The sequence below is a fragment of the Nycticebus coucang genome, chromosome 17, assembly GCF_027406575.1.
Source record: "Nycticebus coucang isolate mNycCou1 chromosome 17, mNycCou1.pri, whole genome shotgun sequence".
In the NCBI taxonomy this organism is placed as follows: Eukaryota; Metazoa; Chordata; class Mammalia; order Primates; family Lorisidae; genus Nycticebus; species Nycticebus coucang.
The window spans coordinates 37,340,035-37,362,268 of NC_069796.1; the positions used below are offsets into that span (position 1 = coordinate 37,340,035).

The 22,234-nt window shown below is 45.3% G+C and overlaps 1 protein-coding gene across 1 annotated transcript in view; it reads left to right on the forward strand.

Moving 5' to 3' along the window:
- Positions 1–937: 937 nt before the first annotated feature.
- Positions 938–22,234, forward strand: part of CTNNA1 (catenin alpha 1) — a 199,525-nt gene continuing 178,228 nt past the window's right edge. The window contains exon 1 of the mRNA XM_053566409.1: positions 938–1,071. The gene's annotated coding sequence lies outside the window, so the exon portion shown is untranslated. The remainder of the gene's footprint in view (positions 1,072–22,234) is intronic.

The following is a 22,234-nucleotide window of genomic DNA, read 5'->3' on the forward strand; positions in this document are numbered from 1 at the left end:
TGTCTTGCATTATTTTGGATTTACAGGCCCAATACTGAAATCGATCTTGTTCATTACTAGGATAAAACATACAGGGTTTTCTGTACCAAGCTGACAGTGTGTAGTGTTTTTTGTTTGTTTTACAGTTTTGTTTTGTTTTTATATTGTCCACTGTGAAGGTAACGAAGGTAGGATGGGAATAAAATTCCCTAAATGGCCAAAGAGAGAGAGGTCAGGTCCCTCAAATTTGGGTGTGTGTGTGGGGCAATCCCAGGAGGGGAAGGTGCTGGGATAAGCTACTCTGCTGGTCCTCTAGTCCTGGATGGGGACGGCTCAGGGTTTTACCTGTTTAGTGAGGGGATGAATTAGGTATTTCTAGGGATGCTTTCACCTCACATTGTAAGCGGTCTCCAGGGTCGGATTCTAATTCTGCTCCATGCTGTGGGGCTTTTATGTAGCTTTAGTTTCTCCTTTTGTAAAGTCTGGGAATGGGCTTAGATCACTTTTCTAGGCGCCTGTGACTTGTGGACACCTGTGACACTCAGCAGGGCAAGCACAAGACCCTACGCGGTCGCGCCGAGTGTTTAGGGCACCCGCCGACGGCCCGGCCTGCGCGGGCCGCGCCCTGGGGCTCACCTGCGAGCGGATCAGTGACTCACCTGCCCTCCCTTGGCCCTCCCCCGCTCGCAGGCTGTTCCAGGAGTCACCGTTCCTCCTCCCTCTCGGGGGTCACTCCAGGCCCAAGAGCCCAATTGGGGCCTGGGCAAAGTAATTCTGGGGTGGGGGCGGAGAAGACATCCTTTAGGGTTCCTGGCCCGGCCTGGGCGGGTTCTCTCCGCTGTGGGAACTCATCCCCAAAGTGGGGGCCGGAGAAGGCCGGGAAAAGCGGGCAGGGCGGCGGCGGGAGGCGCCGGGAAGAGCGAGGCGGAGGGAGGTGCTGGGAAGGGCGGGCGGGGCCGGGGCCCGGGCCGCGGGCGGGGGGCGGGGGCGCCTGGCGGCCCATTTCCTCCTTGGAGCCAAACCGGAGGGAGACAAAGCAGTGGCCGTCCACTTAAAGCCTCCGGAATCTTGCCCTCGCCCCACTCGCCGCAGGTAACTCTCTTCGCACCTCCCTGCGCGCGGGCGTGGGATTCCCAGCGGGGCCGAGGGGGTCCTCAGGCCTGGCCGCCCCAAGCCGGTCCCCGCGAGCGGGCGGGCAGCGATCTTTCTGCGACACCGCCCAGAATCCGGGTCCCGGCTGGCGCGGGTCTGGCGTCCGGCCGCGGCCCCTCACCCCGCGGGGCTCAGGCCTGGGCCCTGGGCTGGCGGGGCCGACGCTTCCCGGCGCTCGGGAAGTTGAAGGGCTGGGGCGGTTGGAGAAGTGAAGCCGCAGGCCGGTCGCGGCTGCGGCGTTTCCTCGCGGAAAAGTTTCTCCGGGTTTCTAAACTTTCAGTGGGTCGGTGCGCGCGCGGCAGCCCTGCGCTGGGCCCCCTCCGCCACCTTCCTCTGGTGGCGCGTCAGCGCGTTGCGGGTGGGTTCAGGGAGTGGAGTTTTGCAGGGAAGTGATTGTTGTCTGATTTTTTGTGGTTTCTGCCACCCTCCCCCTCCCCGACCACTGAAACTTCTCGGGGTGCCGGGCCGGACGTTGGCTGAGCCGCGGCCCTGCTTTCCCGGCCCGAGCAAATGTGAAAGTCGTAGCTCTTCCTTCTCTGACACACATTCGTGGGTAAGGTGCGCCACACCCGTGTAGACTTTCGGAGTCTACCACGTTAACCTTTACTTTGGGATTACTCAGCCTTCTTGTGCTAGTTGATTGGACACACTTCACTCTTAGTTCTAGTTTTCAGGAGTGGCAGAAGAGAATTTTTTTTTTTGGTGGTGGTTGATTTTAGATGGATGTGTGCATGCCTGTGCAGAGCACTTGTTGGGAAAAAGTGTTGACCGAATGCCTAACCTTTGCTTGGGAGCAGTGACTTCCCAGTAATGCAGGCGGTGCTTGGCCCTATTCCAGGACTGACACCCTCGGATGTCCTGCATCTTTGTAACTTTGTGTTTGTTTTGTACGGAATTTACAATAATTTAGAGAAGAGTAATATTATGTGGCTTCTCCAACTAAATTAAAAGCTGTTTATGATGAAGGAAATACATTATTCTTGTGACAGGATGAGAAAGTATTTTGTGTTTAGCAGTGTTTTTTCTTTTTTCTTCGAGACAGTCTCTGTCACTCTGGGTAGAGTGCGGCGGCTTCATAGCCACAGTAACCTCAAAGTCCTGGGCTCAAGCGATCCTCTTGCTTCAGTCTCCCATGTAGCTGGGACTACAGGGGCCCGCCACAATACCCGGCTGTTTCCTGTTTTTTGTTGAGAGGGGTTTCTGGCTCTTGTTCATGCTGGTCTAAAAGTCTTGAGTTCAAGCAATCGTCTTGCCTTTGCCTTCTGAAAATGCTAGCATTATAGGGGTGAAGCCATCCCACCTAGCCTTTAGCGGTGATTTTTAAAGATTGTACAGGTTGGTGTTATTTTAAGAAATGGAATTTGTAAATTAAATTAATTAGGATGTGTTATTTTGTTTTACAAGAGGAATTGAGTGGAGAGATTATCCTCAGCCTCTGCCTAGTGATTTATTCTCCTCTTTTTTTTTTTTTTTTTTGAAACTTAGTCTCACTATGTTGCCCTCTATAGCGTGCTGTGGCATCACAGCTTACAACAACCTCAAACTCTTGGGCTCAAGTGATTCTCTTGCCTCAGCCTCCCAAGTAGCTGGGACTACAGGCGGCTACCACAATGCCCAGGTATTTTTTTCTGTTGCAGTTGTCATTGTTGTTTAGCAGGCCCTGGCCAGGCTTGAACCCGCCAGCCTCTGCATATGTGACTGGGGCCCTACTCCCTACTGACTGAGATATGGGCTCTCTCTTTTTTTTTTTTTGAGACAGAGTTTCACTTTGTCTCATGGTAGAGTACTGTGGCATTACAGTTCACAGGAACCTCAAATTCTTGGGCTCAAGTGATTCTCTTCCCTTAACCTCTTACCACTGAGTAGCTGGGACTGCAGGTGCTTGCCACAATGCCCTGCTGTTTTTAGAGACACGGGGGTGGGGGGGCGTGTCTTGCTCTTGTTCAGGCTGTTCTCTGAATTCTTGAGCTCAAGTAATCCACCCGCCTTGGCCTCCCGGAGTTCTAGGGTTACAGCGGTGAGCCACCATGCCTAGCCTCATCCTTCTTGATTTTATTAAGTTTTTTTTTTTTTGCAGTTTTTGGCCAGGGCTGGGCTTGAACCCACCACCTCTGGCATATGGGGCTGGCGCCTTACCCCTTTGAGCCACAGGTGCTGCCTTAAGTTTTTTTTTTTTTTTTTTTGAGACAGAGTCTCACTTGGTCACCCTTGGTAGAGTGCTATGGCATCTTAGCTCACAGCAACCTTAAACTCTTGGGCTCAAGCGATTCTCTTGCCTCAGCCTCTGCAATAGCTGTGACTACAGGTGCCTGTCATAATGCCCCGCTATTTTTAGAGACGAGGTCTCGCTCTGGCTCAGGTTGGTCTTGAACCCGGGAGATCAAGCAGTCCACCCGCCTTGGCTTCCCAAGTGCTGGGATTACAGGCGTGAGCCACCACTGTGCCCGGCCTTGATTTTATTAAGTTAAAATATTTTTTTATCCACTTTCCTAAGAGTTTACAGATGATTAAGACCTGGGCCCTGCCCCTAAGGATTCACAGTGTAATAGGGGAGGTAGTATACCATATGTAGTACAAAGCAGACTGGGATAAGTGCTACAGTAGTACTACGAAGAAACTATCATGTGTGGGTCTAATCTTATACGATAACTAGCAACAAGCGAAACTTGTGTAGACATGGAGAGAGGACTAAATAAGTTTTGTTTGGATAAATCCAGAAAGGCTTCTGGGTGGTGGTGGTTTTCAAACTATATACAATGTGAGTTGAGTTTTGTTAAGTAAGAGAGTCATGAGAAACATAAAAGGGCATAGGAATTTGAGGAATGTGGTATCACTCTCCTGGTTTTCCTTTCCTTTCTTTTTTTGTTTTTGAGACAGTCTTTCTGTCTTACCCTGGGTAGAATTATCACAGCTCACAGCAGTCCTCATGCTTCAGTCTCCTGAGTAGCTGGGACTACAGGAACCCACCATTACACCCCACTGCCTTTTCTATTTTTAGTAGAGGGAGGGTCTCACTTTGTTCAGGCTGGTCTGGAACTCCTGAGCACAGGTGATCCACCCACCTAGACCTCCCAGAGTGCTAGGGTTACAGATGTGAGCCATCAGGCTTGGCCAGGTTTTTCTTTTCTTTTGGCTCATCTCAGTTTCTTCCCCCAGACCTGAATTCCTTTCTTTTCACACCCAGAATTCTCCAAATTATCTTGGTCCTCTTGGTCCATAGACATAGCATCACCTTCATTCCCATCGGTGACATCTCATTCCATGTAGTGACTTAGAGGTGAGAGAGGTGCCCCTTCTCTCTGAGAATCAGTGGTCTGCGTAGTCTCTTTGTTAACCTTATGTGCTAATGTTCAAGTCTTTATTTTGAGTATAGAAGTCTCTCCTGACCCACATGGTCACCTGTGCACTGGGCAGCTCCGTAAGTGTTTCAGTGGCTTCTTAAATTCAGCATGTCCAAATGGGTCTCCTTTTTCTTCTGAACACGTAAACTATATGTGGAAATCCAGAGTAAGAGCTGGGGTCTTAAAATTTCTGTGAGAAGGGCGGTGCCTGTGTCTCAGTGGGTAGGGCGCCAGCCCTGCATACCGAGGGTGGTGGGTTCAAACCCAGCCCCAGCTAAACTGCAACAAAAAAAATAGCCGGGCGTTGTGGCGGGCGCCTGTAGTCCCAGCTACTTGGGAGGCTGAAGCAAGAGAATTGCCTAAGCCTACGAGCTGGAGGTTGCTGTGAGCTGTGTGACGCCACGGGACTCTACCAGGGGCGATAAAGTGATACTCTCTCTACAAAAAAAAAAAAAATTTCTGTGAGAATGTTAGTGTGAAACCTGACAGATAGCCTGATTGTTGGAATGGTGATGGTGTGTGTGCTGGTGAAGATTTGGATAGAGGGAACAGGATCCTCTGCATGTGCAAAGGTCTTGAGGCCGAGGAGGTTCTCATGTTTAGAGATCTGAAAGAAGACCTATGTAACTTGAGTACTGTAAGGACAGGGAATGGTGGTGGTTGGGTGGGATGGAGTAAGACCTCACATGAGATTGACAGAGAAAGGCAGAGGCCCAGTCACAAAGGGCCATGTTTGGATTTTATTCTAGAGATATAAGAAGCCATTGTAGGGCGGCGCCTGTGGCTCAGTCGGTAAGGCACCGGCCCCATATACCGAGGGTGGCGGGTTCAAACCCGGCCCCGGCTGAACTGCAACCAAAAAATAGCCGGGTGTTGTGGTGGGCGCTTGTAGTCCCAGCTACTTGGGAGGCTGAGGCAGGAGAATTGCTTGGGTCCAGGAGTTGGAGGTTGCTGTGAGCTGTATGATGCCATGGCACTCTACCAAGGGCCATAAAGTGAAACTCTGTCTCTAAAAAAAAAAAAAGGAAAGAGCATCACTTGATTCCAAGAGTTTGAAGATGCCATGAGCTGTACCCAGGGCAACAAAGTGAGACTCTCTCCAAAAAAAAAAAAAAAAGCCATTGTAGAGAGTTTCATGATGTGAATTTTTTCTTTTCTTTTGAGACAGCATGCGGTAGAGTGCTGTGGCGTCATAGCTCACAGCAACCTCAAACTCTTGGGCTTAAGTGATTCTCTTGCCTCAGCCACCCAAGTAGCTGGGACAACAGGCACCCGCCACATCACCTGGCTAAGTTTTTTCCTTTTTAAGACAGTCACTCCTGCTAGTGATTGGAGAAGGCTTGTATTTGTGTGCATTGCGGAAGCAGGGAATTGAACTAGGAAAATGATGGGGGTAAAAGTGGTGGGGATGAAGGGAGCTATATTTTGGATAAATGAGGCTGGACTTAAATGAGACTGGATGTGGGGGGGGGGTCTGGACTTCTCCGTAAACTTGTTTCTGTAGTGATTTCCCCCTTCTCCCCCCAACACAATTTTGTGATGAGCTCATAGTTATATGTCAAGACTTAGCACTTTGATTTCTGGTAACAAACTTCTAAGCACCAGGAGGTATGTTGCATTGTGCTCTACGTTGTTGTTGTTGTTGTTATTATTTTTGAGACAGATTCTTACTCTGCTGCCCCAGGTTAGAGTGCCATAGCTCACAGCAACCTTAAGCTCCTGGACTCAAGTGATTCTCTTGCCTCAGCCTCCCCTGTGGCTGGGACTTGAGGTGCCCACCACAATGCTGGCTAGTTTTCTTCTATTTTTATTAGAGATGGGTGTTGGGCTCTTGCTCAGGCTGGTCTTGAACCCTGAGCTCAAGAGTGCTAGGATTACAGGTGTGAGCCAAGGTGCTCGATTTTGCTCTACTTATTATTAATTTTAATATATATATATATTTTTTAGAGACAGTCTCACTTTGTTGCCCTTGGTAGAGTGCTGTAGCATCACAGCTCACAGCAACCTCCGGCTCTTTGGGCTTAGGTGATTCTCTTGCCTCAGCCTCCCAAGTAGCTGGGACTACAGGCACCTGCCATGATGCCCGGGTATTTTTTGTTGTTGTTGTTGTTGCAGTTTGGCCAGGGCTGGGGTCAACCCTTCATCCTTGGTATATGGGGCCAGTGCCCTACTCATTGAGCCACAGGCACCACCTGCTCTACTTATTATTGATGTCTCTGTTTGCCTTTTCTGCTAGAAAGTAAATCTTGAAGACAGAGATCATAACCTTGGCCCTTGGTTTTGTACCTGTCATGGAGGCCAAATTAGATGCTGTTGAATGAAGGGGGAAAGTCTTTTCTATCTGGAATGTAGCTTGTGGGTGTAACAATGACAAATGAGGCAACAGTCAGCTTATGGATGGCGTCAAATACCAAATTTCTATTTTGGGCAAATTGAGAACCATTCTCCTTCTTTCCACCCAGATCTAATCGGTGATGAAATCCTCTTCATACAGTTATACGTATTCCTTTTTTCTGTTCTCTGCTTCTATCCTGCTTTACGTTATTTTCCTTGAATTATGGAAACTATTTGTAGTTCTCTGGATAAATTGTTCTATTTTTGCTTTGGTGTACTTTTCCTTTGATCTTTCTGTCTCCTGGACCATCCTTCTGTTTGTTACCCATCTGACCTTAGATGTCACTGCTTCTGGTTTCTTTCTTGGATCTCAGTGGTTCTTGGGTACCTTGTACATCTTCTGTGGTTGTTATCTTTTATGCTATTTTTTTTTTTTCTTTTTGAGACGTTTTCTCTCTTGCCCCCCTGGTAGAGTGCTGTAGCATCAAAGCTCACAGCAACCTCAAACTCCTGGGTTCAAGTGATCTGCTTGCCTCAGTTTTCCATTTTTAGTAGAGATGGGGTCTCATTCTTGTCCAGCCTGGTCTTGAACCCCTGAGCGCAAGCAATCCATCTGCCTTGGCTTCCCAGAGTTTTATACTATTTGGTAAATATTTTTATGGATGACTTCCTTGCTTCCATCTGTGTCTTCTTAGAAGTGAGGTCAGGCGGGCGGCGCCTGTGGCTCAGTCTGTAAGGCGCCGGCCCCATATACCGAGGGTGGCGGGTTCAAACCCGGCCCTGGCCAAACTGCAACCAAAAAATAGCCGGGCGTTGTGGCGGGCGCCTGTAGTCCCAGCTACTCGGGAGGCTGAGGCAAGAGAATTGCTTAAGCCCAGGAGTTGGAGGTTGCTGTGAGCTGTGTGAGGCCACAGCACTCTACTGAGGGCCATAAAGTGAGACTCTGTTTCTACAAAAAAAAAAAAAAAAAAAAGAAGTGAGGTCAGGCGGCGCCTGTGGCTCAGTGAGTAGGGCGCTGGCCCCATATGCTGAGGGTGGCGGGTTCGGACCCAGCCCCGGCCAAACTGCAACAGAAAAAGAGCCGGGTGTTGTGGCGGGCGCCTGTAGTCCCAGCTGCTCGGGAGGCTGAGGCAAGAGAATCGCGTAAGCCCAAGAGTTAGAGGTTGCTGTGAGCCGTGTGACGCCACGGCACTCTACCCGAGGGAGGTACAATGAGACTCTGCCTCTACAAAAAAAAAAAAAAAAAAAAGAAGTGAGGTCTAGGCCTTTTTTTTAATTTAGATTTTATTTTATTTATTTTTTTGAGACCGAGTCTCACCATGTTGTTCTAGGTAGAGTGCTGTGGTATCACAGCTCGCAGCAACCTCAAACTCTTGGCCTTAAGTGATTCTCTTGCCTCAGCCTCCCAAGTAGCTGGGACTACAGATGCCCACTACAATGCCTGGCTATTTTTTGATTGTAGTTGTCGTTGTTTAGCTGGCTCGGGCCGGGTTCGAATCCGCCACCCTTGGTGTATGTGGCTGGCGTTGTAACCACTGTGCTACAGGCACTGAGCCAGTAAAGCTTTTTGTAAAATTAAAGTATAACATATATGGAGAAAAGTGCTTAGATCAGGGGTCCTCAAACTTTTTAAACAGGGGGCCAGTTCACTGTCCCTTAGACAGCTGGAGGGCTGAATTATAGTTTTTTTTTTTTTTTTTTTTTGTAGAGACAGAGTCTCACTTTATGGCCCTCGGTAGAGTGCCGTGGCCTCACACAGCTCACAGCAACCTCCAACTCCTGGGCTTAAGCGATTCTCTTGCCTCAGCCTCCCGAGTAGCTGGGACCACAGGCACCCGCCACAACGCCCGGCTATTTTTTGGTTGCAGTTTGGCCGGGGCCGGGTTTGAACCCGCCACCCTCGGTATATGGGGCCGGCGCCTTACCGACTGAGCCACAGGTGCCGCCCAGGCTGAATTATAGTTTAAAAAAAAACAAACTATGAACAAATTCCTATGTGCAAACTGCACATATCTTTTTTTTTATGGCTCAATAGTATTCCACGATATACATATACCACATTTTATTAATCCACTCATGTATTGATGGACATTAGGGTTGTTTGCACATCTTTTGACACTGTGAATAAACATTTGAGTGCAAGACTCTTTCTCATAAAATTTTTTGTTTTTTCCTTTGAGTAAATACCTAGTAGTGGGATTGCTAGATCAATGGAGGTCTACTTTTAGTTCTTTGAGGTATCTCCATAGAATTTCCAATAGGGGTTGTACTAGTTTGCAGTCCCACCAACAGTGTCTGAGTGTTCCTTTCCACATCCACACCAGCTTCTGTTGCTTGGGGACTTTTTGATATAAGCCAGTCTCACTGGAGTTAAGTCTGATATCTTAATGTGGTATTAATTTGCATTTCCCTGATGATTAGAGACACGGAGCATTTTTTCATGTGTTTTTGCCCATTAGTCTATCTTTATTTGAAAAGTTTCTGTTCATGTCTTCTGCCCATTTTTTTTTTTTTTTTGTAGAGACAGAGTCTCACTTTATAAAGGCCCTCGGTAGAGTGCCATGGCCTCACACAGCTCACAGCAACCTCCAACTCCTGGGCTTCAGCGATTCTCTTGCCTTAGCCTCCCAAGTAGCTGGGACTATGGGCGCCTGCCACAACGCCCAGCTATTTTTTTGGTTGCAGCTGTCATTGTTGTTTGGGGGGCTTGGGCTAGATTTGAGCCAGCTCGGGTGTATGTGGCTGGCGCCTTAGCTGCTTGAGCCACACCGCACATATCTTATTTTGAAGTAAAAAAACAAAAAAAACAAAACGGGGGGGCGGCGCCTGTGGCTCAGTGAGCAGGACGCTGGCCCCATATACCGAGGGTGGCGGGTTCAAACCTGGCCCCGGCCAAACTGCAACAACAACAACAAAAAAATAGCCCGGCGTTGTGGCGGGCGCCTGTAGTCCCAGCTACTCGGGAGGCTGAGGCAGGAGAATAGCCTAAGCCCAGGAGCTGGAGGTTGCTGTGAACTGTGATGCCACCGCACTCTACCGAGGGCGATAAAGTGAAACTCTGTCTCTACAAAAAAACAAAACAAACAAAAAAAACAATACGGGAACAAATACAACCACGCTACCTCATGCGGCCCACGGTCCGCAGTTTGAGGACCCCTGGCTTAGATCATGACTACCTTCTCAATGAATTCTTACAAAGTAAGCAGCATCAACATCCACTACCTAGACCAAGAAATAGCAAATTATCAGCACTCAGAAATCCCCTTTGTCCTGATGAATGTCAGATGTTATCTCATTGTAGTTTTGATGCGCATTTCCCTAGTTATTAGTGATGCTGAGCATCTTTTCATGTGTTTATTGACCATTTGTGTGTCTTTGGACACACAAAATAGAGAAGTATCTGTTTGGGCTTGGCCGTTTTTGTTTATTTTATTTGTTTATTTGAGACAGTCTCAAGCTGTCACCCTGGGTAGAGTACTTTGGCATCATAGCTCACAGCAAACTTCAACTTGGGCTTCAGTGATCTTCTTGCCTCAGTTTTACTATTTTTTTTGCAGTTTTTTTTTTGGCTGGGGCTGGGTTTGAACCTGCCACCTCCAGCATATGGGGCCAGTGCCCTACCCCTTTGAGCCACAGGTGCCGCCCACAGTTTTACTATTTTCAGTAGAGATGGGGGTCTCGCTTTTGCTCAGGCTGGTCTCTGACTTGGGAACTCAGTCTATCCGCTTGCCTCAGCCTCCCAGAGTGCATAATAGGATTATAGGCATGAGCCACCACTGACGACCAGGCTGACCATTTTTATTTTTTGTTTTGAGACACCAGCCTCACTTTCTTGTCCCTGTAGAGTACTATGGCATCATAGCTCACAATAACCTCAAACTCTTGGGCTTAAGCGATTCTCTTGCCTTAGCCTCCCAAGTAGCTTGGACTACAGGTGTCTGCCACTTTGGCTCCTCTGGAACCTGTGAGCTCAGCCAATCCACCTGCCTCAGCCTTGGCCTCCTAGAGTGCTAGGATTACAGGTGTGAGCCACTGTGGCTGGCCCAGGCCGCCTATTTTTAAATTGGGTTGTTTGTTTCTTTTGTTATCAAGTTGTGGGAATTCTTTATATATTCTGGATATTAAAGATGCATGTATGATTTGCAAATATTTTCTTCTATTTTGTGGGTTGCCTTCTTCCTCTGATGACTGTGTCCTTTAATGCACAGAGTTTTTAATTCTGTTGAAATCCAACTTACCTGTTTCTTTTGTTGCCTGTATACTTGGTATCATATCTAAGAAATCATTGTTAAATCCAGTGTCATGGAGCTTTTTCCTTTTTTTTTTTTCTCAGTTATCTTGTGCTTTCCTTGAGGAATCAAGTTACTATAACTTAATTCTCCTGCACAGTGAGCACAAAGTGAGCAAGTAAAGAATTTTTTAAAAAATGTAATTCTTAAATGGTCATAATAAATAATAGAGTTATGTAGTGGGATGTTTCCTGTTACTGGTTTTCATTGATTATCTGCCCATTATCTGATGAATTATGATGATGACATACTCATAGGGAGTTTTTAATCTTATGAGACTCAACCTGAGTATTTGAACTTTGTCTTATGTGTAAAGAATATGATGATTTATAAAGCATATTTACTTCTCATGTGAAAAAATGGTAATTTATTTCAGTTACAGAATGCTGAACAGGACATGTTTTAATCTGTAGTAAGTTGATTGTCTTAGAAGTATCACCAGTGAACAATTTCACCATGTAAATATCAGTAAGTTGTTGACTTGTCTTCATAGAAACTTTTCTACACCATAAATTATTTTGGTAGGTGCTCTGCTCCTTCAGGGCAATTCTGTTATTTTGTATCTTTCTGTTTACTGTGATGCCGGATTCGTTTCTTTGCCCAAAGCAGGTACTTGTCAATAAATATTGAATTTGTTAGAGTAGATACATTTATGGTTTGTATAGGAATGTTCCAAGTTGATATGAGAGTGGAGACATGCCTTTTTTTTTTTTTTTTGAGACAGAGTTTCACTTTGTTGCCCTTGGCAGAGTGCTGTGGTGTCATAGTTCACAGCAACCTCAAACTCTTGGGTTAAAACGATCCTCTTGCCTCAGCCTCCCAAGTAGCTGGGACTGCAGGGGCCCGCCACAACGCCCAGCTGTTTTTAGAGATGAGGTCTCCCTCTGGCTCAGGCAATTCACCCCCCTTGGCCTCCCAAGTGCTAGGAATATAGGAGTGAACCCCTGTGCCTGGCCTTGGAGACATGTCTTCACATCCAGTTTAGTATCCTAAAAGTCATATTTTGCCACCTGGAGATAAACACTATTAATATTTTAATGCATATCAGCTGGGTGTGGGGGCTCAGACCTGTAATCCTAGCACTCTGCCAGGACAAGATGGGAGAATCCCTTGAGTTTAGGAGTTCCAGATTAGTCTGAGCAAGAGCCAGACCCCTTCGCTACTAAAAATAGAAAAGATTAGCTGGGCATTGTGGTGGGTGTCTGTAGTCCCAGCTACTTGTGAGGCTGAGGCAGGAGCATCGCTTGAACCCAAGAGTTTAAGGTTTCTGTGAGCTAGGCTGATGCCAGGGGACTCTCACCTAGGCAACAGATTGAGATTCTGTTTCCAAAAAGAACCAAAAAAAATTTTTTTTTTCAGTGTATATCCTTCAATTTTTTTTATTCTAGGCATGCATATTGACTATAATTTTTATAAAAGCTTGATTTTACTTTATTTGCTTTTTTTTTTTTTTTTTAAGAGAGACAGGGTCTCACTTTATGGCCCTCGGTAGAGTGCCATGGCCTCACACAGCTCACAGCAACCTCCAACTCCTGGGCTTAAGCGATTCTCCTGCCTCAGCCTCCCGAGTAGCTAGGACTACAGGCGTCCGCCACAACGCCCGGCTATTTCTTGGTTGCAGTTTGGCCGGGGCCGGGTTTGAACCCGTCACCCTCGGTATATGGGGCCGGCGCCTTACCGACTGAGCCACAGGCGCCGCCCTATTTGCTCTTTTGTAATTTTCCTACTCTTCTGTCTTAGAACCCGTTCCCTGAATTTTCCTTTATTTGTAAGGCTGCATAATATTCCATTGTATTATATACCACATTTTGTTTATTCTTTTTTTTTTTTTTGGACACAGGGTCTCAAGCAGTTGCCCTGAGTAGAGTGCTGTGGCATCACAGCAACCTCCAGCTTGGGCTCATGTGATCCTCTTGTCTCAGTTTTTCTATTTTTAGTAGAGATAGGGTCTCAGTTGTGCTCAGACTGGTCTCAAACTTGTGAGTTCAAGCATTCCACCCACCTTGGCCTCCCAGAATGCTAGGATTACAGGCGTGAGCCATCCTGCCTGGCCTGTTTATTCTTTTTTTTTTTTTTTTTTCTTTTGCGGTTTTTTTGGCCGAGGCTGGGTTTGAACCTGCCATCTCCGGCATATGGGGCTAGCTCCCTACTCCTTTGAGCCACAGGCACTGCCCGTTTATTCATTTTTTGATAAACATTTGGAGTGTTTCCAAGGTGTGCTACTTTTTGTAGCTCTAAAAATTTTGACAGATTCCCTTCCAGAAACGTACTTTATCTGTATCTGTGGTATGTTAGGGTAGTTTCTCCTTTAAACATTCTCTGTCTATTGTTTGAGTACTTGGAAGTGGTGACTGTAGGGTGGCTATTGAATGAAGATGAGAGGAAGGTTTAGATGGCAAGTTAGGCTCCTTGGGTAGAGGGAGAAGTATCTCTCAGATTGTTTGTATACAGTAAGTCCTAGGAGGCCACTTGCTGGTTTAGCTGTATCATCTAGAAAGGGTTTGGCCCTGAATTTCTGTCCAGCAATGCTCCTTGTCAGGGATGGTTATGGAACTACCTTTTCACCTGTAGTCCTTCATCCTCTTCAGAGACTGATGCTGACTTAACTCTGTATTTTTTATTTATTTTTTGAGACAAGAGTCTCAGGTTGTCACCCTGAGTAGAGCACCTTCAAACTCTTTGAGCTTAAGTGATTCTCTTGCCTCAGCCTCCCAAGTAGCTAGGACTATAGGCACCTGCCACAACGCCCGGCAATTTTTTTTTTTTTTTTTTTGCAGTTGTCGTTGTTTAACTGGCCTGGGCTGGGTTTGAACCCACCAGCTTCTGTGTGTGTGGCTGGTGCCATAACCACTGTGCTGCTACGGGTGCCGAGCCAAAAAAAAATAAATTTCTTGATTGTGGAAGTGATCACATGACTTTTTAGACTAGTATACCAAAGACTGAATATTATATAGCATGTAAAACAAAAAAAATGAACAGGCAAAAAGTATATATTTATTCAAAGTATTTTTTTGGAGGTGAGTTTGACCTTCTTATGGAGATAAACAAATAGTGAAAGCCCCGAACTCACTTATCCTTTCTGTTTTCCTAACCCAAATCCTTTTCCCCCAAGTGACTATGAAGCCAGACACTTTGAAGTCTTAAAATAAATTTTGGTTATATTGTACATGTTGGAGGGTTTAAGTCTTATTAGCACCTTCTGTTTTCTCTTAAGGAAAAAAGTTAAACACATCTTGTAAGGCATCTGGAAGAGTCTCACAGAGCAGCAGTTTCTGAAACATGCCCAGGTGCCAGTGTGCTTATTTCCAGTCCTTGAGGATGTTGCTTGTATAGCCTGATGATCTGTTCCTCGTCGTATGTGTTGTGGGTCTGGATTGAACCAACCAAGTAGTGAGAGTGGGAGGAATTGGACAGTCTGGCTTGATTTGCCTGTCTGATGCTGTTTGCTCACTTCTGAGAGCACTGTACTGAATTATCCATTATTGAAAGTTCAAAGTTTGTGGAAATAACCGCTCTTGCACTCTTCCAGCACAAACATTGCCCTTCCTTTTTTTTTTTTTTTTGTGGAGACAGAGTCTTACTTTATGGCCCTCGGTAGAGTGCCGTGGCCTCACACAGCTCACAGCAACCTCCAACTCCTGGGCTTAAGCAAGTCTCTTGCCTCAGCCTCCCAAGTAGCTGGGACTACAGGCGCTCGCCACAACGCCCGGCTAACATTGCCCTTTCTTTGTAGGAAATTTTAAATGTTCGTTATTTTCTTTAGTGTTTTCATAACTATGAAACTTTTTCTTCTCCATGTGTAAATATGCCTTGATTCTATTTCTAATGGAGCTTGAAATTAGCATGCATTTCTATTTACTGGTTGATGGACTGTCATCTATCAACCCTACTATTTGATTTGGTATTTACTATTAATATTTGGGATTTAATTTGTGTTTTTTCACTGGCTGCAAGTCTGGAGTAATATATATAATGTAAATACAGTTCAAAGGGCAACGTCTCATGTTCTAAATATTTCTAACAAAGATTTAAACATTTGGAATAACTGCTGTGCGCTGGAGTGCTCCATATGCCGGAGGTGGTGGGTTCAAACCAGCCCCTGCCAAAAAAAAAAAAAAAAAAAAAAAAAAAGCACAGTGTTGGAATAACTGCGGTATGAGTAGTATGATGTGACTTAAAATGTCTGTAATCTTTTTCATGTTATGTTTTATTAAAAGAAGGGGTAGAATTGTAGAAGTTATTGTAATTTTCCTCTTTGAGAGTTTAAAGATTTCAAGGGCTTTACGAAAAATTTATCTTTTGCATAAAATTTTGTGACAACTAATTTAATCTTAGTGTTAAATAATTGGTTTTATTAATTGCTAATTTTAAGTCTAGCTCTTTCCTGAATTGCTTAGTTTTGATTATTTCATTCCATTATACTGAGCTATGGATTTCCTTTATTTTCTTGTTCAGAGGTTTAATTATTAAATATTGTAAAAAATAAGTGCACCATCAATTGTTTTGAAAATGTTTTATTGCAGGGCAGCGCCTGTGGCTCACTGGGTAGGCCGCCGACCCCGTATACTGAGGGTGGTGGGTTTGAACCCGGCCCTGGCCAAACCGCAACAAAAAAAAGCTGGATGTTGTGGCGGGCACCTGTAGTCCCAGCTCCTCGTGAGGCTGAGGCAAGAGAATCGCCTTAGCCCAGGAATTGGAGGTTGCTGTGAGCTATGATGCTATAGCACTCTACTGAGGGCTATAAAATGAGACTGTCTCTAAAACAAAAAAAAAAACAAAAAAAAAAAAAGAAATTTTATTGCTATGGTTTGTTAGTATCTGACATTGTGAATTGAAGGTAAGGGTTGGAAGCCTGGTTAATTATCAGGTTACATAATCCCGTACTTTATTAATAGCCAGGTTAGACTGCAGACTGTTCTTGAAACTGAAAATGCTGTCATCACTCAGAAAATTCATTCAGGGCGGAGCCTGTGGCTCAGTGAGTAGGGTGCCAGCCCCATATGCCGAGGGTGGTGGGTTCAAACCCAGCCCCTGCCAAACTGCAACAAAAAAATAGCCGGGCGTTGTGGCGGGCGCCTGTAGTCCCAGCTGCTCGGGAGGCTGAGGCGAGAGAATCGCGTAAGCCCAAGAGTTAGAGGTTGCTGTGAGCTGTGTGACGCCATGGCACTCTACCGAGGGCGGTACAGTGAGACTCTGTCTCTACAAAAAAAAAAAAGAAAATTCATTCAGTGTGGCCATTTTCGAGAGATGTGAAGAACAGAGCCTTTGCTAATAGTTCATTTGCCCTGTGTGGCTCCTATACATGCTTTCTTTTCAGTCAAAGATGCATTGTTACCATTCTCTCATGGTGTGTTGAATATTTCATTATGTTAAATATTTCAGTATTAATCTAGACTTTTTTTAAAATTTATTTTGTATATTTTTATTAAAAAATTTTTTTTTAAATTTTGCTTTCAATTTCAGCTGGCTTTCACTCTTCTTAAGTTTGAATTTTTTTTTTTTTTAATTTTCTTTGTTTTCTTTCTTCCTTTAGTGGTTCTCTTGCCCTTTGCCTCCCAAGTAGTTACAGGCGGCTGCCACAACACCTGGCTTGTTTTTTTTCTTTTTGGTAGAGATGGGCTTTCACTCTGGCTCACTTAGGCTCATGCTGGTCTCGAACCTCCGAGCTCAGGAAATCCACCCACCTCAGCCTCCCACAGCGCTGGGACTTACAGGCATGAGCCACCACGCCCGGCTAATCCAGACTCTTAATCATGGTTTGTGAAATATAATAGTGCAATGAATAAGATAGAACCTGAAAGGGAGAGGTAAGTTACTAGTATTGATGAGTCAGTGTTTACTGGGTTTTGTATTTCTGGGGATATCTAAATTGGCAGAGGTTTCCCAAAATCATCTGTTATCATCTTCTTGCTTCCTTGGACATGGGGTCATCTTGTTCTCAGAAAAGCTTTGTAACTGACTTTGAAGTGTAGGTTTAGAAACTGTTATTTTTCAGAGAAGTAACTAAGTGAAATGTAAACTTGATCCCTTGGGAGGGGGGAAAAATACAAGGAAATGGAAGATGTCAACCTTTGAGAGAAATTTAAGCTTATTTTGGGGTCTTTAAGACTAGTGAAAGACGTGATGTTTTCTAGGTAGCTTTATTGAGTCAGTATCTAAGACAGTATTTAGTTTACTGTATCATAATTACATTGGGAAGGGTTCTCTTAAGTATAGCCTGCTTATTGAAATTCTGCCCTTGCAAAGCAGTGTGCCAGGTGCTGGGGAGATGTTAAGAATGCGTAAGTTGGGCAGTGCCTGTGGCTCAGTGGGCAGGTCGCTTGCCCCATATACTGAGGGTGGAGGGTTCAAACCTGGCCCTGGCCAAACTGCGACAAAAAAATAGCCTGGCATTGTGGCGGGTGCCTACTCTGGAGGCTGAGGCAAGAGAATCGCCTAAGCCCAGGAATTGGAGATTGCTGTGAGCTGTGTGACGTCACGCCGCTCTACCATGGACGATAAAGTGAAACTCTGTCTACCTAGGGTGACAGCTTGAGACTCTGCCTCAAAAAAAAAAGAAAAATGTGTAAGTTACTACTGCTTATCTCAGGAGTTTACAAACTAATTGGATTAGCTTTAGTGATATTAGTGATAGGTAAGAATTAGCAATTTATACCAATTTTTGTTAATCTGTATAGAGAGATATTTCTTTCTTTCTTTTTTTTTTTTTTTTTGAGACAGAGCCTCAAGCCATCTCCCTGGGAAGAGTGCTGTGGCATCACAGCTCACAGCAACCTCCAACTCCTAGGCTTAAGCGATTCTCTTGCCTCAGCCTCCCAAGTAGCTGGGACTACAGGCTCCCGCCACAGTGCCCGGCTATTTTTTGGCTGTAGTTGTCATTGCTGTTTGGCAGGCCCCAGGCTGGATTTGAACTCGTCAGCTCTGGTGTACGTGGCTGGCATCTTAGCCTCTTGAGCTACAGGTGTCAAGCCATCTTTCTTTCTTTTTTTTTCTTTTTTTGAGGCAGAGTCTCAAGCTGTTGCCCTCGGTAGAGTGCTGTGGCGTCATAGCTCACAGCAATCTCAAACTCCTGGGCTCAAGCGATTCTCTTGCCTCTGCCTCCCAAGTAGCTGGGACTACAGGCACCTGCCACAACACCTGGCTATTTTTTGGGTGTAGTTGTTATTTGGTAGGCCGGGGCTGGATTTAAACCCTCCAGCTCTGGTGTATGTGGCTGGCGCCTTAGCCGCTTGAGCTACAGGCACCCAATCTTCAAATGTTCTTAATTACTTTCTGTAAACTTTTTTTCAGACTTATTTGAAAGTAAACTGAAGATCTTATGGCAGTTTACTCTAAAATTCTTCAGTGTGGGCTGGGTGCAGTGGCTCAGGCCTGTAATCCTAGCACTCCGAGAGGCCGAGGTGGGCAGATCACCTGAGCTCACATGTTTGAGACCAGCCTGAGCTGGTTTGAGACCCCACCTCTCAGAATAGCTGGGTGTTGTTGTGTAGTCCCAGCTACTTGGGAGGCTGAGGCAAGAGAATCACTTGAGCCCAAGAGTTTGAGGTTGCTGTGAGCTAAGGTGCCACAGAACTCTACCAAGGGTGACCCAAGTGAAACTCTGTCTCAAAAAAAAAAAAAAAAAATTGAGCATGATATTCTGAAGAGTAAGGATATAGCTCCACATAGCCTGAGTACTCATACGAACTTTTAGATTGATATGGTAACATTATGTAATACTTTTTTTGAGAAAAGGTCTCATTCTGTCACCCAGTCTAGAATGCAGAGGGTGCAAATTCCTGGGCACCAGTAATTCTCCCACTTCAGCCTCTTAAGTGGCCTAGTATAGGGTCTAAAACTGCATTTCTCATGTGCTCTCTTCAGGCTACTAATCCTCAGCCTGCTCTTAAAGGTACTGCATGTCCAGGTGCAGTGGCTTATGCCTATAATCCTAGTGCTTTGAGAGGGCTGGGGTAGGGGAGATTGCTTGAGGCCAGCCTGAGCAACAGCAAGATCTGTCTCTACAAAAAAAAAAAAAAAAAGGAGAATTAGCTGGGGGTGGTTGTGCACCTGTATTTCCAGCTACTTGGGGGGCTGAGGTGAGAGCATTCCTTGACCACAGGAGTTTGAAGTTGTAGTGAACTATGATGAAGCCACTGCACTTTAGCCTGGGTAATAGAGTGAGACCTGTCTCAAAACAAGCAGACAACAACAACAACAAAAATACCCAAAGAAAACCAAGTAGCATCTGTCAGATAACTTTGTTATAAAAATTCTGTTTCCTTTTAGTCTTAATTATTAATTGCTACAATGATCTGTTAGGGATTTCCAATTAGTCTTTCTGTCCCTGGCACCTAGCAGTATCTTAGAACATGATAATCGGTCAGTCATTGATGAATGAATGACAAAATAGATCATAAAGGTATGTACCACAATACAAGTTTTAGAGACGATTCTTTCCTATTGTCTTGCTCAGTCTGGGTAACTTCTAAGATTCTCTAGTCAAGTCTAGGCATCTTTTTGCTGCCTCTCCAAGAAAAGTATCTTACTCTCCTTGTGTTGTGGGCTTCTCAACTGTGTCAAGTTTGTCTACTTTTTAGTCTCATTGTTTTAAAACAAAAACTTCTTTCCTATTGTCTTTCTTTTCTTTGTGCCTCCTGTCCAAAAGCTTATTTCATATTTTTTGCTTTCAGACTAGAGAAAGCAAAGAAACTAGAAAGAATCTAGTTTCTTATGTAAATAGGGAACCCATGAGAACTGTGCATCCATCATCAGTTGTCTGTTAAAACATTCTTCTATTGTTAATGGTCTCAACTATAATGGAAGCTAAGTAAATGAACATAGATAGCTGGTCCATACAGCAAACAATCTCTTCACCTTCTGAGCTTGTTGTTTTTTTTTTCTAAATTTGATCTCTTCTTGCTCTGTACCAGCTACACTGGCCTTCTCTTTCTCTTAGTCCTTGAAGGTACTACCTCAACTCTGTTACTTGCCTGGAATGCTTTCTTTCCTCAGATCCTCACTTCACTGACTCTTTCAGATTTTGGCTCAGATGTTATCTAGAAAGAAAGTCCTTTAAAGGACCCTATTTAATTCCATTATTATTACTCTGCTTAATTTTCTTCCTAGCTCTATATTAGTCTTCTTGATTTACCGCTTTATGCTATTACTACAGTGTAAGCTTTATGAAGGCAGAGTCCTTTTTTTTCTTTCTTGTTCACTGCTGTCTGGAATAGTATCTGTACAGAGGAGACACATGAATATTTTCTGAGTAAATGACTAAATTCACTGAGCATTTTTTCAAGTTTACCTTTTGTTCTTTTGCTTAGTGGTTTTTTTTTTTTTTGAGCTTAAAATAACACATTTATTATCTTGCAGTGAATTAAAAAATCTGCCATATTTGTCACTGGGCTAAAGTCAGTGGTCAGCAGGACTGCATTCTGTACTGCAGGCTTTAGGGAAGGATCTATGGCCATGTGTGTTTGGGGGCTGTTAACGTAATTAGGGTTCTTACAGTTGCAGAGCTGTGCGAGGCCGTCCCAGCTTCAGAGGCCTTCCAGACTCGCTTGAATCCTTCCTGCCTTGTTGCTCGCACATCTCTCTGACCACAGCTTGTTTAAGGACTCATGAGGTTAGATTCGACCCAGCCAAAAACCGTGTATACGGTTCCTTTTGCCAAACAAGTTAACATATGCGCAGGTTCTAGAGATTAGGGCATTGTCATCTTTGGAGGAATTTTTCTGTCTGGCGTACATAGGACAGCATTATTATCGGGCACCTGTTCCTTCTTGAATGAAAGTCCCTCTGGCTCTGGGAAGTGAGGTATCTCTTCTCAGTTTGAGTCTTTTGGATGCCTTTCAAAAAGTGCAGGACTTTAGTCCTCTCGGTGTCTTTCTGCCGGCCCTGTGTCATACGATGGCAATGATGACGACGCCAGGGCCATTTGACGTTATCTCTCCAGGAACGTCCTTCATAGCACTTGTCCAAAGGACCGATTTCATCTTCAATGAAAGGCGCATAGATGTACATGGGAGGAGTACGCTTAACCTTTGGTGTTTCCCTGCGGATGAAGGCGTTTGCCTGGCAGACCTGTGCCAGGGTCCGGCCACTGTACTGAAATTTGTACCAGGCGAGAAATCTTGCTTTAGGTGCCTGCTCCAGTCTGAAAATGGTATGTTTCTCCACACACACCTTCCAGAACCTTTTGGCTGCCTGGGGACTTGGCATTTCAAATGCAATGGTGACATCAAATTTGTTCTTCTCTTCGAGCCTCAGTCTGAGTAAAAACTCACTGCCCTTACAGGAGACCTTTGAGATGTTACCCCAGTCAAAGCGACAGAATGTCAGCTCTTCCTTATAGATGAACACGCCATTGCCAGACACGCCCAGCTTGATTTTCTTGGCCTCATGCAGATGAACGCGGTACATGGGCAGTCCCCTGGCGTGCTCTATGAACTGATAATCAGCTTCTGCTGAAGCTGTGCCAATATGTGCTTTGTAGAAATTCACCAGCAAGTCCTCCATCTCCTCGGTGTTAATGGACCCAAAATAAAAATCAGTATGTGGCTTGATTTTGTTGATGTCCTCATCAGCCACATAGTTTCCACGTTCTGCCTGGATGGTGTAGGATTCCAGGAGGGCACGAGTCACAGGGGGACAGGTCTGACCCCCAGAAACAATGTCTACCTGGATCTGGAGGCATAGGAGGTATCAATTCAATAAACTTGTAATCATGATCATCCCCCAAAATTACTGCAACAAGGAGAATATATATACAGAATGTGTTGGGTCACAATGCCCCAACTGCAAGCATTCTTTACAGGCACTCCAGGCGCTCCTATCTGCTTAGTGGTTTTTGTAATCAGTGTCTCTCCTGATGCTGGTGTGCCTAGCATTCAGTTGTGCCTATTACCTTTGGTGCCCTCAAGAAAATAAGCGGGCGGGGCTGGGTGGTTCATGCCTGTAATCCTAGCAGTGTAGGAGGCTGAGGTGGGTGGTAAGCCTGAGCTCACGAGTTGGAGACCAGCCTGAACAAGGAGACCCAGTCTCTGAAATAAAAAAATAGATGGGCGGTGTGCGTGTTCACACATGTGCACCGCAGCCCTCTGCGCTCTCTTCCAGCGCTTTTCCAGGTTGCCCATTGCCCTTCTTGCCAGGCTT